Raw genomic sequence first — 16,340 nt, forward strand, 5'->3', positions numbered from 1 at the left:
GCAGAACTGCGACCACCGACAGAACAAGCCTAGCGGCCCGCAGAGGGACAGAGCCGCCGCCCGCGCCTGCAAGGTCGGCGGACCTGCTACCGACTGGCAGAGCAGGCCCAGCGGCCTGCCGGCATGGTAGGCACATTGCCCCAATTGGAGGAGGGGCAGAGCCGCCGCCCGCGCCTGCGAGGGAGACTTTGCAACTATACAAGACCAATATAAATATATAGGGGGAAAATTCAATAGCACAACAGTTTCACCAAGTAGAAAGGAACGCGAACAGTATGAAGAGACAAGGAAAGAAAGGACCACAAGCATTGCAGGTCAACTCAACGTTAGAAGAGGTAATAGCTGCAGCTGATGGAATGTCAGATAAAGAATTCAGGATATACATGCTTCAGATGATCTGGAGTCTCAAGGAAGACATCAGACAGCAAAATCAGACAATGAAAGATCACTTCAACAATGAATTAGATAAACAAATCCAAGAAGCAAAAGATCAACTATACAGGGAAATAGAGGTTATAAAAAACAAACAAACAGAAATCCTAGAAATGCAGGAAGCAATAAGCCAACTTAAAAACTCAATTGAGAATACTACCAGCAGAGTAGAACACTTAGAAGACAGAACATCAGACAATGAAGATAAAGTATTTCAACTTGAAAAGAACATAGACAGCTCAGCAAGACTGTTAAGAAACCATGAGCAGAACATCCAAGAAATATGGGATAACATCAAGAGACCAAATTTAAGAGTCATTGGGATACAGGAAGGAACAGAGTTTCAAACCAAAGGAATGAGCAATCTATTCAATGAAATAATACGAGAAAACTTCCCAGACTTGAAGAATGAGACAGAACCCCAAATCCTAGAAGCCTACAGGACGCCGAATGTGCAAAATCATAAGAGAACCACACCTAGACACATTATAATGAAGATGCCCAACATACAGAATAAGGAGAGAATTTTAAAAGCTACAAGAGAAAGGAAGCAGATCACATTTAGGGGTAAGCCAATCAGGATAACAGCTGATCTTTCAACACAGACTCTGAAAGCTAGAAGATCCTGGAATAACATATTTCAAACACTGAAAGAAAATGGGTTCCAACCAAGAATTGTGTTTCCAGCGAAATTAAGCTTCAGGATGGAAGATGAAATTAAAACCTTCCACGATAAACAAAAGTTAAAAGAATTTGCAGCTAGAAAACCATCTCTTCAAAACATCCTCAGCAAAACATTACAGGAAGAGGAAATGGAAAATAACAATGAAAACCAACAGTGGGAGGTAGGACACTAAAGGGGGGAAAATAATCAAAGTGGAAAACAAACCATATTTAGTAACATAAATAAACAAATATGGCTGGAAGAACAACCCATATCTCAATAATAACCCTAAATGTTAATGGCTTAAACTCACCAATCAAGAGACACAGGCTAGTAGAATGGATCACAAAACAAGACCCAACAATATGCTGCCTACAGGAGACGCATTTGATAGGAAAAGACATACATAGGCTGAAGGTGAAAGGTTGGGAAAAATCATATCACTCATATGGACTTCGGAAACAAGCAGGAGTATCCATACTCATATCAAATAAAATAGATTTTAAGCCAAAGTTAATCAAAAGGGATAAAGAGGGACACTACATACTGCTCAAGGGAACCATACACCAACAAGACATAACAATCATAAATATATATGCCCCAAACAATGGTGCAGCTATGTTCATCAAACAAACTCTTCTCAAGTTCAAGAGTCTAATAGACCACCATACAATAATCATGGGAGACTTCAACACACCTCTATCACCACTGGACAGATCTTCCAAACAAAAGTTGAATAAGGAAACTATAGAACTCAATAACACAATTAATAACCTAGACTTAATTGACATATATAGAATATACCACCCAACATCAAGCAGTTACAATTTTTTCTCAGCAGCACATGGATCCTTCTCAAAAATAGATCATATATTATGTCACAGGGAAACTCTTAGACAATACAAAGGAGTAGAGATAATACCATGCATCCTATCTGATCATAATGGAATGGAACTGAAAATCAACGATAAAAGAAGGAAGGAAAAAGAATACATCACTTGGAGAATGAACAATAGGTTACTGAATGATCAATGGGTTATAGAAGACATCAAGGAGGAAATTAAAAAATTCTTAGAGATTAATGAAAACACAGACACAACATATCGGAATCTATGGGACACATTGAAAGCAGTTCTAAGAGGAAAATTCATTGCTTGGAGTTCATTCCTTAAAAAAAGAAAAAACCAACAAATAAATGATCTCATACTTCATCTCAAAATCCTAGAAAAAGAAGAGCAAAACAACAGCAAACGAAGTAGAAGGCAAGAAATAATTAAAATCAGAGCTGAAATTAATGAAATCGAAACAAAAGAAACAATTGAAAAAATTGACAAAACTAAAAGTTGGTTCTTTGAAAAAATAAACAAAATCGACAGACCCTTAGCCATGCTAGCGAAGAGAAGAAGAGAGAGAACTCAAATCACTAACATACGGGATGAAAGAGGCAATATCACAACAGACACTTCAGAAATACAGAAGATAATCAAAAATTATTTTGAATCCTTATACTCCAATAAATTAGAAGATAGTGAAGGCATAGATAAATTTCTTAAGTCATATGATCTGCCCAGATTGAGTCAGGAGGATATAGACAACCTAAACAGACCAATATCAATTGAGGAAATAGAAGAAACCATCAAAGACTACCAACTAAGAAAAGCCCAGGACCGGATGGGTATACAGCAGAGTTTTACAAAACCTTTAAAGAGGAACTAATATCAATACTTTTCAAGCTACTTCAGGAAACAGAAAAAGAGGGAGAACTTCCAAATTCATTCTACGAGGCCAACATCACCCTGATACCTAAACCAGACAAAGACACTTCAAAGAAAGAAAACTACAGACCAATATCTCTAATGAACCTAGATGCAAAAATCCTCAATAAAATTCTGGCCACTCGGATACAAAAACATATCAAAAAAATTGTGCACCATGATCAAGTAGGATTCATCCCTGGGATGCAAGGCTGGTTCAATATACGGAAATCAATAAATGTTATTCACCACATCAATAGACTTAAAAATAAGAACCATATGATCATCTCGATAGATGCGGAAAAAGCATTCGACAAAGTACAGCATCCCTTTATGTTCAAAACTCTAGAAAAACTAGGGATAACAGGAACATACCTCAATATTGTAAAAGCAATCTATGCTAAGCCTCAGGCTAGCATCATTCTGAATGGAGAAAAATTGAAGGCATTCCCTGTAAAATCTGGAACAAGACAGGGATGCCCTCTCTCACCACTTCTGTTCAACATAGTTCTCGAAACACTGGCCAGAGCAATTAGACAGACGAAAGAAATTAAAGGCATCAAAATAGGAAAAGAAGAACTTAAATTATCACTATTTGCAGATGACATGATTCTATACCTAGCAGACCCAAAAGGGTCTACAAAGAAACTATTAGAGCTAATAAATGAATTCAGCAAAGTGGCAGGATATAAAATCAACATGCATAAATCAAAGGCATTCCTGTATATCAGCGACAAATCCTCTGAAATGGAAATGAGGACAACCACTCCATTCACAATATCTTCAAAAAAAATAAAATACTTGGGAATCAACCTAACAAAAGAGGTGAAAGACTTATACAATGAAAACTACAGAACCCTAAAGAGAGAAATAGAATAAGATCTTAGAAGATGGAAAAATATACCCTGTTCATGGATGGGCAGAACTAACATCATCAAAATGGCGATATTACCAAAAGTTCTCTATAGGTTTAATGCAATGCCAATCAAAATCCCAACGGCATTTCTTGTAGAAATAGAGAAAGCAATCATGAAATTCATATGGAAAAATAAAAGACCCAGAATAGCAAAAACAATGCTAAGCAGGAAGTGTGAATCAGGCGGTATAGCGATACCAGACTTCAAACTATATTACAGAGCAATAGTAACAAAAACAGCATGGTACTGGTACCAAAACAGGCGGGTGGACCAATGGTACATAATAGAGGACACAGAAACCAATCCACAAAACTACAACTATCTTATATTTGATAAAGGGTCTAAAAGCATGCAATGGAGGAAGGATAGCATCTTCAACAAATGGTGCTGGGAAAACTGGAAATCCATATGCAACAAAATGAAACTGAATCCCTTTCTCTCGCCATGCACAAAAGTTAATTCAAAATGGATCAAGGAGCTTGATATCAAATCAGAGACATGCCGTCTGATAGAAGAAAAAGTTGGCTACGATCTACATACTGTGGGGTCGGGCTCCAAATTCCTCAATAGGACACCCATAGCACAAAAGTTAATAACTAGAATCAACAAATGGGACTTACTCAAACTAAAAAGTTTTTTCTCAGCAAAAGATACAATAAGAGAGGTAAATAGAGAGCCTACATCCTGGGAACAAATCTTTACTCCTCACACTTCAGATAGAGCCCTAATATCCAGAGTATACAAAGAACTCAAAAAATTAGACAATAAGAGAACAAACAACCCAATCAACAAATGGGCCAAGGACCTGAACAGACACTTCTCAGAGGAGGACATACAATCAATCAACAAGTACATGAAAAAATGCTCACCATCTCTAGCAGTCAGAGAAATGCAAATCAAAACCACCCTAAGATACCATCTCACTCCAGTTAGATTGGCAGCCATTATGAAGTCAAACAACAACAAGTGCTGGCGAGGATGTGGGGAAAAGGGTACACTTGTACATTGCTGGTGGGACTGCAAATTGGTGCAGCCAATTTGGAAAGCAGTATGGAGATTTCTTGGAAAGCTGGGAATGGAGCCACCATTTGACCCAGCTATTCCCCTTCTCGGTCTATTCCCTAAAGACCTAAATAGAGCATGCTACAGGGACACTGCTACATCGATGTTCATAGCAGCACAATTCACAATAGCTAGACTGTGGAACCAACCTAGATGCCCTTCAATGGATGAATGGATAAAAAAAATGTGGCATTTATACACAATGGAGTATTACTCTGCATTAAAAAATGACAAAATCATAGAATTTACAGGGAAATGGATGGCATTAGAGCAGATTATGCTAAGTGAAGCTAGCCAATCCCTAAAAAACAAATGCCAAATGTCTTCTTTGATATAAGGAGAGTAACTAAGAACAGAGTAGGGTCGAAGAGCATGAGAAGAAGATTAACATTAAACAGGGATGAGAGGTGGGAGGGAAAGGGAGAGAGAAGGGAAAATGCATGGAAATGGAAGGAGACCCTCAGAGTTATACAAAAGTACATACAAGAGGAAGTGAGGGGAAGGGGAAAAATAATACAAGGGGGACAAACGAATGTCAGTAGAGGGGGCAGAGAGAGAAGAGGGGAGGGGAGGGGAGGGGAGGGGGGATAGTAGAGGATAGGAAAGGCAGCAGAATACAACAGACACTAGTATGGCAATATGTAAATCAATGGATGTGTAACTGATGTGATTCTGCAATCTGTATATGGGGTAAAAATGGGAGCTCATAACCCACTTGAATCAAATTGTGAAATATGATATATCAAGTACTATGTAATGTTTTGAACAGCCAACAATAAAAAATTAAAATATATATATATATATATATATATATATATATATATATATATATGGATATTTCCTTCAATATCCATATATTTTTAAATGTAACTACAGATGTACACAGCATAACGTGTAGTATCTACAGGGAGGTTAGGCAAATGCTACCAATCATAATAGTTTATTTAAAAAATCATATTTGAGTGATAAAATGGCTAATTAAAAATGTTTCATTTCACGTTTGTTAAAAAAAAAAATTAAATAAAATATAGTCCACATCAAAATTTGAAATAAAGTAACCATTGAATGTTATGGCAGCAAGTGCCATACAGTTATGCACATCGAAATTTAAAAGAAACCATGTTAGTCTTCTCTAAATTAAAATGTATACTATTCTCTTTTGCATCTTTAAATAATAATGATAATATGCATCAACCTTTGGGAGGTTGAGTCTGAGGCAGAAGGATCCTACATTCAAGGCCAGTCTTAGGAACTTAGTGAGGCTCTAAGCAACTTAGCAAGATCCTGTCTAAAATTTTTTTAAAAATAAACAAAAGGGCTGGGGATGTGTTTCAGTGGTAAAGTGCCTCTAGATATAATTCCCAGTACCAAAAAATTAAACAAAGAAGTAAATAATGATTTTGATGTCTGTGGATGCCTAGCATTTAGGTAGGTATTCAGTGCTGAATGAAAACTGGTGAATAAATCGCCAGTTGGTCCATATTGTCCCAGCCTTGGGTTATTCAGTAAACAATGTTAACTGAAGTGAAAAGAAAAGCACTCTCAGGAAAGGCAATCTAGATGTACTTTATATATAGAAGACAGTTCAAAGAATAAACAGTCGGTCAATGATAAAGTTGTGAATCTGCTTCATGTGAGGCCATCTTTATATGTTACTCTTATTTGATTGAAATAAAATCTAAAGCAAACATAAAATTAAAAATCATATTTCATCAGGAAGTGATAAAATCTTTGGACAGAAGAGATACACATAGTTTTACACATGATTGGACAATCATATAGTTTACATAACTCATAAAAACTATATTATCACCCAATTACGGAAATAATATTCTTTATGCTATTCAGCCATTGGTATCCATGTTTGGAAATTGTTAAGAAATTTATTTTGAAAGTTACTTTAGGCTTTCCTTCAGGTGAATAAAACACAAAAGTACTACTCTTTGCAGAAGAAAACATTCTGTGTTCAAAACAATTATAGCTGGTTGATCAAGTTTTCAAATATTGCTTTTAATATTTGCTTTTTAGTTTTTTTTGTTTTTTTTTTTTTTTTCACGGTGGACACAATCCTTTTATTTTATTTTTATGTGGTGCTGAGGATTGAACCCAGTGCCTCATACAGTCCAGGCTAGTGTACTACCACTTGAGCCACATCCCCAACCCTCAAGTTTTCAAATATTAACAATGAGTTAAAATCAAGGCAAAAGACCTAAAAAATACTCAATATATTTAAATATTTTCATCACATTAAATGCCTAAGAATATCTGACATGTAAGAATCACTAGTATGTTCTTAAGGAAGAGAATTCTTTTGTTAATAAAAATGTTGAATGAAAGAAATCTTTGAATAACACAAGGTTTCCTTAATAGTTTACAGTGGAACACACCTATAATCCCAGAAAATCAGGAGACTGAGGCAGGAGGATCACAAGTTCAAGGATAGCCTCAGCAACTTAGCGAGGCCCTGTCTCAAAATAAATAAATAAATTAATTAAATAAAATGTGCTGGGGATCTAATTTACTAGTGAAGTACCCCTGGGTTTGATCCCCAGTACCAATAAAACACATGTTATCTCAAAAATGTACTTTTTTCCCTATTGAATTAGCAAAGATTAAAAAGATTAACAAAACTTGGTGTGAGCAAGGGTTTTGAAAATAGGATTCTCATGGGCATTGAAGGGGACAGTTTTTACAGATAACAGCTTAGCTATATTTATCAATATTTAAAATGTATATAATCTTTGACCTGGCAGTTATACCTCTAAGAAGATAAGTGAATAATATACTATAATCAATATACCACTATTAACAAGAAAGAAAAACAAGTAACAATCTAAATGGTTATGAAAGGAGTAGCTAGATAAAGTATGATGCCTCTAAATAATAGAAAACTAGGCAGGCAGGGCTGGGTTGTAGCTCAATGGTAGAGCACATGCCTGGCATGTGTGAAGAACAGGGTTTGATTCTCAACACTGCATATATAAAGATCTATTGACAACTAAAAAATAATTTAAAAAAAAAACTAGGCAGCCAGTAAAATGATCACCCATGATTATGCACATCAGGTTCAACTCATAAATAGAGATATATATAGAACACTATAAAAATGACCACATAGCTTCATATATAGAGAGAGACTGCTGTGTATTTAAAATCTTATATATACTTTCATATCCATCAATAAGTTTCCAAAAGTGAGTTAATTGTGGCCATTTCTTTGTGCAGGAGTTGAGGGTTTACTTTTGTCACTATGTTGTTTTATATGGGTAAAAATTTTTCTAATTATTATAATAAAAAATCACAACAAACTTTTAAGAGAAAGAAGTGCCTCTATATCACCAAAATTACTTCAAATCTTTTCATCTTCCTATTTAAGAGGAAAGAATTCATTGAATGTTGCAAGTAAATGTAATACAGAATCTCCTTCTCAGAACCACATTTTAAAATGACAAAATAATAGAAATTAAAATATTAGAGTCATAGAGATAGGGAAAGACAAACATCATTATTCAAACAGCCCACATTATTGGCATTCACCTTACTACCCAGAGGTTGTATGAAATCAAACACTCCTAAAACAATATCCCTTTTACACATTAAGGAAGCAGACTAAAATAATAATAATAATAATAATAATAATAATAATAATAATAATAATAATAATATAATTTTTAAAATGTAAAATCATAAAACACCACAGTAAAAATATTTAATTATTTTCCTGTCTTACATTCTTTCATAGCACCTTTATTAAGAACCTGAAAAAAAAGTTTGGGGAAGTTAAATAGATTTTAAATGTATACATTTAATCTGATGTTTATTTCCTTTAGATTTTTGTTTTCCTGGAACTAGAGAAAACAGTTCAAAAGTACATGGGAAAATAAGCAAGCAAGAATTCCCAGGAATATGAAAAGCAAAAAGGGGAAACTAGTTTTAAAAGATATTAAAACTTTTATAAAATCAATAATGTGATACTGGTATATGAAGAAAGACTAATAGAATACAAACCCCAGAGACACCCCAATACCTCCAAAATTTAACAACACCATAAGAGATTCAAAGAAGGGCTCTAAAAGCAACAGGTGAAAATAACAGGCACACAGAAAAAGATAAAGTTGAACCTATGCATCATTCTGAACACCAGAATAAATCCTAATTTGAACATTTAAATGTAAATGTGATACCATAAAAGTACTAAAAGAAACCATGGGCAAATTCTAAAAATCTTGGAGGCCTTTCAGTGACTTAAACTCCAGATACCTGGGCTGGGGCTTTAGCTCAGTGGTAGAGTGCTTGCCTAGCACTTGTGAGGCATTGGGTTTGATCCTCAGCACCACATAGAAATAAAGAAATATTTTTAAAAAATATCAAGATACCATAATGATTAATATAAACTGTAAAATTTTTAAAAAATGTAAGACTTTTGTATATCAAAATATGTGAAGGTAAATAAAAATAAGTGAAAATCTGGGGAAAACTAGAATTGATATCACACAGGGCTAATCTCTCCAATTTACAAATTTCTAGAAATTGATAATGGGAAAAAAGCAACCCAAAACAGAAATGTGAAAAAAAAAAAAAAACATTAACAGAGAGTTCACAAGAAAAAAAATACAATTCGTTTTTAAGCATAATATGCAGAGCCTTATTAAAAATGATAGAAATCCACATTAAATTACTCTATATTGATAATTCTCATCTATCAAACTGTTAACAAATTCAAGGGTTGTACACAGTACATTGGAAAGGCCCCAGAAAAAATAGGAACTCTCTCATACACTGAGATCTGCCCTCTCGTATCTGTGGTATTCAGACTGAATTCAACAATCATAGGTGAAAATATTTTTTTAAAATATTGTCATACTGAACACATACCAACTTTTTTGTTGTCACTAGTCCCTAAACAATAAAGTGTAACAACTATTTATATGGCATTTATATTGTATTAGTCTTCTAAGAAATCTAAAGATGATTTAAAAGTATGTGGAGAAAGTGCATAGGTTATATGCAAATACTATGCTTTTTATATAAAAGACTTAAGCATCCTTGTATTTCAGCATCCGCAAAGGGGTCCTCAAATCAATCCTCTATGAATAATGAGGAGCAACTGTACTTGTGGGAGTTTAAAATGGTGCAACACCTAAGAAAGGAAGCATTTAACTAAATTATAAATGCAATGCCCACTGGCACGGTGATCCCACTTATAGGAATGTATCCCACAGATGTACTTGCACATGTATAAAATGATATGTATACAAGCTGGTTCACCATAGTATGGTCTGTGATAAACCTAGAAACAACCCAAACACTACGGGGGGGGGGGGGGGGGGCTGGATAAGTAAACAAGGCACTTAATAGACACTGTTTAAACACAGCTGTTTTTTTAAGTGTTTTCTATAAACAAATATTATATTCATTCTAAATAAATACTAATAGGAAAAAATCTAAAGAGCATATAAAGAAAAAACAATAGGATAGAATTACTTAAATAGTATACCACATTTTATATAAAAAGAATATAGTACACTGGCATTTCTCCTACTATAAAAGGAAACAATTGACATCTATGGGAAATAAATTAAAGGTAGTTATCTAAAAAAGAGGGGTGAAGGGGGGGGGGCAAAGCAGTTGGAAATCACATTTTCCCAAGCATGCCTGTGTCATTTTAACTTTTGAACCATAAGAACATGTTATCTACATTAAAAGAATTTTTAAACATTAAAAAGAATATTACAGAAAGAAGAGAAAGAGACACCCATAAATAAGATTTAAAACTAAGGTTTAAAGAGATTTTTTGCTCTGAAATTAGATGCTGAAAAGCAATCTTGGTGTGGTCATTACAAAAAAAAAATGCTTTTTCCCCCTTCAATCAAGTTAAAGAATATGAAAATCTGTTTTTAAAAAGCTATTTAAATGAGTAAGAAATTTGGAAAGGGGAGAAAAATGTACAATGAGGACACTCTAATATAATGGTTCTCCAAGTATGGTCCCTGTACCAGCAACATCAGCAGCATGTGATAACTTGTTAAAATTAAAATTCTCAGGCTCCCACCCAGACTGAAACTTTGTACTAGTCCAGCAATCCTGGTAATACCCTCATGTCTGAGAGTCACATATCTTGTCTGGTTCTTCCCACAGGTTCAATACGCCACCAGTCTGCATTTCAAACAAGCTCCAGGACATAGGACCACACTTGGATAAGCAAAGCTGAAGTCCTCCTGGGGGGAAAAGGTATGTAACCTTCATATGGTTGAGTTTCCCATGAAACCTGTCCTCAGTATCAGATGGAAAAAGTCCTTATACAGGCTTCCTAGCCAAGAGATATCATGGAGCTAGTTTCCTACATAAACCGTACACAGAAAATAAATGTTTTCAAATACATTCTTATAAAAACAATAACAACTATGAATCATTGAAATTCAACTTAAGGATGTCTCACTTGAAAAAACTTATAAGTGGACCTACAAACTTTCAGAAATTGGGCTAAGAAACAAAAATAATCCATATTCCATAAATTCTGCCTGTGTTGTGTGAACAACTTAACCTCAAATGCATTAACTGCCCACCATGTGCTTTCATGGAAAAGCACCAAGAAGTTTGTTTCCCTCAAACCCTTTTCAAAAAATTGTCCTTATGTTGATGAACACTGGTCTTCCATTTGTTTTACACAAGGAGAAAGATCTGTACAGGAATCTTCTGAATAAAACATTGTAGCTTAGCAGAGCGCATCACACACATCCAGAAGGCGGGCAGCTTTGGAGCAGCGGCGCCACAGCAGCCGCGAGATTCGGACCGAGCTTGAGCCCTCCCTGAGCCCCAGAGCTGCCCCAGACAACCACCCCGGCTCCCCGATGGCGCTCGTCCATCTGTCCCCAGCCCTGCCGCCCAGCCCCAGGACCCGCGCCTTGAGCGCCCCCCCCCCCCCACTTTCCTCTTCCTGGCACTGCCTGCCACCAACCCGCTGGCCACCACGTTGGTGGAGCTGGAGGAGGCCCTGCAGCTCCTGGGCGCCAAGGGGGCCATGGGGAGGGCGGCGAGGTTGGGGGGGGCGCAGCGACAAGGGCCGTGGTGGCCCCAAACATAGAAGCAGCGGCAAGAAGAACCAGCCGGTCAAGTACAGCCAGCTAGTGGTGGAGACGTGCGCAGGCTGAGCAAGCAGAAGCTTGTCGCTGGTGGGCATCTATGCAGAGGCCAGGAAGGTGGAGGGGTTCAACCAGCAGAACAGCTGCACCTACCTCAAGTACTTGGTGCATGCTGGTGCAGAGTGACTTGCTACTGCAGGTCAAGGGCACAGGCGCCACCGGCTCCTTCAAGCTCAATTGCCAAAAGCTGACGGCCAGCTAACGGTGCACAAACCCAAGAAGCAGGCAGCACTCCTGACCCACCAAGGGTGCCACAGCCAACAAGCACGCACCCCGGAAGGCCGCTGCCACAGAGGACAAGGGCAGCAGCAGCAGCAGCAGCAGCAAGGACAAGAAGGCAGCGGCTGGGAGCAAGAAGTTGAAGAAGGCAGACAAGCCCAGTGTCCCCAAGGTGCCCAAGGGCTGCAAGTGAGCGCCCAGGCCCCACACGCGACAACGTGGAGGGGGACCTTCCCTGCTGGGCCACGACCTCCCCTCCCCTCCCCCACGCGCCGCTCTGACCTCACCTCCCCCATGCGCAGCTCTGGCCTCCCCTCCCCCAAGCGCTGCAGGGAGATTTTTGAAACAGCCCGGGTGATGCCCTGATTGGCTCTGGCCCTTAGCAATGGCCGTCGCCATGGTTACCGCCCCACCCGGCAGCCAATGGGCAGGGCCCTGGTTGGCTAGCTGGATTCAGCCTCCAGGCCTGGCCCCCTCCCTCTTGCCACCTCTGGGCTCGCAACAATTGCAGCGCTCCCCTCCCCACCCAAGCCACAATAAAACATTCTTGACCTTTGCAAAAAAAAAAAAAAAAAAAAAAAAGATTCTAGTTTAGACAGAAAGATTTAGAAGTGAAATGTGGTGGCACATGCCCGTAATCTCAGCAGCTCTGGAGGCTGAGACAAGACTCTCTCAAATTCAAAGCCAGCCTCAGGGATGGTGAGGCACTAAGCAACTCAGTGAGACCCTGTCTCTAAATAAAATATAAAATAGGGCTGGGGATGTGGCTCTGTGGCTGAGTGCTCCTGATTTCAATCCCTGGTACTCACCCCCCTCCAAAAAAAAAAAAAAGAAGGATATAGAAATCTGTAACTTTTTTTTACAAGTCACCTTTGAATAGTTTTGGATGCTAAAAATTAACCAATGTGCTGACATTTTTATATATTTCCTATTTCATTCTCTCTGAGATGCCACCACCTTTAAGACACTTAGAACATTCTTATTCTATGTTCAACTCAGAAGAAAAATTTCCATGTGGTTACAACATGCCAATTTTAAGATTCCATCCATCTCAGATGTGCATCTTAAAAATCAATGAAATGCCTTAATTATAAACCACAGAATTGTATGGTAAATTATTTGTTTTTCTTCCAATTAACTCTTATGTCTCTCAAATGTAAAACTCCAAAAAGGCATGCATGTTTTGTCCATTTGATGACATTTCCTCCATGCTTAGAAACTGGAACATTTTCAATATCTTTGTAACTCGTTATTTATTTAGTTTACATAGGAATATGTGAATATGAAAAAAAGTAATGATTTTTAACAGTATTTTTAACAGTACTGACCTCTTTTACTCTGGGAAATTTTTCTTGCTTAAAATAAAAAAAAAAGTAATTATTTTCAATTTGGCTGGCTTCTCAGGTCAAAGAGATTCAATACATCTCTACACAATTGAAAATATATTCTCTTCCGAGAAGTCTTTACTTACATGTTTCCACAGCACCTTTCAATACTAATAAGCAACAAACACTTTACAAGATTTTTAAAAAGTCAAAATAAACATCCTTTTTAAAGTTAAACAAGTTGAAGAAATTTTTGTTACATTGTAGCTAGCTTGAGCTAAATGCTATTTTAATTTTCTCTATCATAACTAGCAGTGCTTCAAATGAAAAGATAATTTGTAATGAGTCATACCATGAGATCTGGTGTATGTACATCTATCTGCATTTTTCAAATTTGCTAATATGAACACCAGTAAGTAGAAAGGGTTATTTTAAAAGTGATTACAGCTGGGCATGGTGCTGCTTTCTTGTTAATCCCAAGAATTTGGGAGGCTGAAGCAGGAAGATCCCAAGTTTGAGACTGCCATTTCAAGAAGGGGAGAAAGGGCTGGAACTCAGTGGTAGAGTGGCTCTGGGTTCAACCCCTAGTAAGTAACCCACCCCGCCAAAGTGATGACATGAATGTATATTCTACTCAACTCAGAACTACTATCATACACACGGCTGTCACTTCCCAACTCTGTTCTCACATCAAACTGCTAAAATGATATTAGTGTTTAGATGTCAACATTTCTAATGTGAATTCCCATTAAACACAAACATAACCTTGCCTTCCAAGATTCTAGAATAATTGACAAAGGTGTCACTAAACAAGATCATAGCCTTTTTTATATGTCAGACACATCAGAAAAAATAATTTTCCCAGAAAGAAGTTGTTTGTCATCACTTTCTTGTTAAAATAAAGTAGGTAATGGATATGTTCTCAATAGTATTCTCAAAGAGGCAGAACAGTCCTTAAGGAAAATTTTTAGTTATCAAATATATTGAGGGACACCAATTTAGTGTTTGGGTGCCAGGATCTAGGCTTCACACAATTCTTGGGTGGGATGGATCTGTATCATCAAGATTCATCTGGTCACAAGAATTTTGATCTTAAAATGGTTTAATCAAGCCCACTTTAAATGACAATTATTTTAAGACACAATATTTAAAAGTTTTTATAGGAAACTCTACCCCTTGCCTCTAATTATGTAAGACAAAGTAGTAAGGGGAGCTTCAGGAGAATAAGGAAACTTTATGAAAATTAGTGCTCATTTTTTCACACTACACATTAACTCAACATAAATTTAAAATTATAGTGAGTAAACATAGACTACTAGTATATATGCTAACAGTATGAGATGGCACATAAATATCACCCCAATGAATCTAAAAATTACAATCTTGCTAATAATTTACTTGTTATTAGTAGCAACTGAAGGGATCCATGGAAGGGTCATAGTACAACCTGTGGGTAGACTGAGGCAGCCTGCAATTGACCTTGGCATGTCATCCCTAGTTCAATCTAGCCTCTATTTTTTATTAGTTTAAATAAGGTTGTCCCAACACTAAGTGTCCCAACACTAGTTTCCATCTTCATCTCCCTCTTGGATTTTCTTGTTTGAACTAGATCCTAGTACTTTTTCTTTCTTTCTTTTTTTAACCAACTCAAACGTCTTCACTAGCAGCAGGTGCAAGCACTCGAACGCATGCTGTCTTTCACTACAGCTGAAGTTTCTGGTTATAAGTGAGACTGCAATGCATGTCATATATTGTCCTCCCTTTATTTCTCTTCTACATGTATGTGAATGTATCACACCGACTTTCACTTATGTGTGTAGGCAGGTTCTGTTGTGTACAAACCTCACTGCTCAGTAGCAAAGTGGGCTTGATAAACATTCAATACCAAGGAGAGGAACCTTGGTTCTGGGGTTGACAACCAACTGTTCCAGACTGAAATCCCATGCTTCAAGGGTTATCTAAAAGTTCCTTTGCCTGAGGCAAGGCTTGGGCTCCAGTATTTCACTTTCCTTGGGTGAGTGACACCACCTCTGGAGTACAAAGATCACTCTAAGCCCACCTCTGCTCTCTCACACAGGGCCAAATGATAGTTTAGGGGTAGAAGTGAAAGGAAAGTGACCACAACACTCGGAGTGACCAAGAGATCTTTATTGCAGCAGTGCAAAAGAGGAGGAGAGAGAAAGAGAGAGTGAAGAAAGAGATTGAGAAAGAGAGAACAAGATATGGAGGCACCAGCAGGAGGGAGTTTTTAAAGCCAAATTCTAATGGGGTCTCTGGGTCTGCAAGCTGCCTTGTTGGTGGACAATGATTGGATTACACAGTAGTTGCTAAGGGTATCCTCTTCTGCCTTCAGGCAGATGGTGCAGGGGTCAGATGTGGGTTTCTGTTGCACCAGATGGGTGGGGGTCGAGTGTTCAGACTTGATGTAAACAGGTGATAAAGAACGGGGGGAGGGGGGGCATGTGTTATCCTGCAGCTAACATCCGTTCAGCCTGCCCTACATACAACTGGGTTCAGCCTGTCCTGAACCTAACATTCCTCCCATTTGTTTTTCTAAGTGACATGGGGAAATCATAAAATCCTCTGGCTACATCCTGCTTAATGGTGGGCAGCGTAGGACCTAGGGGAGAAAGTGGAGGAATGTTCAGGGACAGGTCTGGGAACACCAAGCAGCCAGAAATAACACCCAGTGGCTATAAACAGTTATTTTGGCAGGGGTAAAGTCCATAAAAGTTCCTTGAAACCACAAGTGATCGATGGCTTCAAATCAGTCCTGGGCAGAGGAGATCCTTGGTATCAGCCTTTGGTCCTGTCGTAGGGACTCT

This window comes from Marmota flaviventris, chromosome 17 (genome assembly GCF_047511675.1).
Source record: "Marmota flaviventris isolate mMarFla1 chromosome 17, mMarFla1.hap1, whole genome shotgun sequence".
NCBI lineage: Eukaryota > Metazoa > Chordata > Mammalia > Rodentia > Sciuridae > Marmota > Marmota flaviventris.